Source organism: Phalangium opilio, unplaced genomic scaffold (assembly GCF_054372755.1).
Source record: "Phalangium opilio isolate 3A_F unplaced genomic scaffold, DU_Popi_V2 ptg000009l_1, whole genome shotgun sequence".
Classification (NCBI taxonomy): domain Eukaryota; kingdom Metazoa; phylum Arthropoda; class Arachnida; order Opiliones; family Phalangiidae; genus Phalangium; species Phalangium opilio.
This window is the reverse complement of record NW_028324146.1, coordinates 14,271,396-14,272,857: the sequence shown is the minus strand read 5'-3', so window position 1 is coordinate 14,272,857 and position 1,462 is coordinate 14,271,396.

Here is a 1,462-nt window from a genome sequence, read left to right as displayed (position 1 = left end):
GCCTTCGTTCTCTTCTCCGTGTTGAAGTTAATGTATGCCTTTAACCAAGCCCCTTGTTCAAATTTCAATATGCGGTGAATATGGGTGATTTTCAACCCCTTTTATGTGAAATATTTAAGGTAACGATAGTGTACCTCTCCTTTTTAAAGAAGTTGGGGACCAGTTTGGGTAATGATTCCTTGATTGGAATGTTAAGTTCAGTCATCTGCCCTTTAGAGTATTCGGAGAGGAATTCCGGTTTTATCCTCATCGAATCCGGAGCTAGTGGATAGCAGTTGTGACTAGCATGAAAGGCTCTCTGGGTACTCTAAATCAGCTTCGACTATAGAACCCTCCTGTGCGGTGTCAGGGCAGTCTAAAATGTCGCGCTCGGAGTTCTTGGTAGGTTCAACCCATCGAAACTGTTTCATTGGCAGGGGGTCACACATAAAAGTTCCGTAGAGGTTGTTGCAATCTATTTTTAATATTCGTTAGTTTAACATTGTACGAAATTATGTTTTCCTGAAATTCATACCTAGATAACATATATAGCTATCCGATTTCGAGTTGTCGTATGCTTTTTAATATTTGTTGTTAGCTTCTCCAAAGCGGTGACTGATCATTGACACTCCACCTCGAATTCCTTTTTCTATAAAAAGGTGCATTTCCTCATCCAGGAATAGGTCGAAGCACAGCTTGGTCATACACAAGGCTGCATTCCAGGCAAAACCAGGAAGTGTATAGGCATGGACCGGGTCCAGACGATAATACGTCATACAAATTCGACGAAAATTTTGAAACACATCGGCTAGGAGGAGTGTGTCTGACAACACGTACAGGTCGTGATACCCACCTATAAGAGCAAATAAGTAATTTGGATTTGTGTATTCAAATATTACTTTCGATTTGTACATTCAAATATTACTTTCGATTTGTTTATTCAAATATTACTTTCGATTTGTATATTTAAATATTTCTTTTGATTTGTATATTCAAATATTACTTTCATTGTATTATTAATATTTACCAAAATTTTTAACGTTAAATGAACCCCACACGTTCTGGGCGTGCTTATAATCGCTACAGCTCAGCGGCTCATCTGTTAAGTCGTTATGGAAGCAGTTGATTGGTGGTAACTGTGCCTCCCTAAAATGATCCTCGGAATCCATGTACGAATATGGATATACACCCTTCTGTAGAAGTAATTTTACTTCTTCTGGTTAAAAACCGAGCTCAATAAATGGAATTTTAGAGGTCCCCTTTAGCTAAATTTGAAACTAGGGTTTCTAGCGATGCAGGTAGAAAACGGATGCTATCTATGAAGCGAGAATGAAATATACGTTTCGCTATTAGACGCTACTCAGTCTATCTTTGTGTTTTTATGGTGGCAATGTGTTGAATGATGAGATGAGCATCATATCTGTAAAATATAAATGTTAGTTAAGCTTCTCTCTAAAAACTGATTATTAGTAATTATCTACAT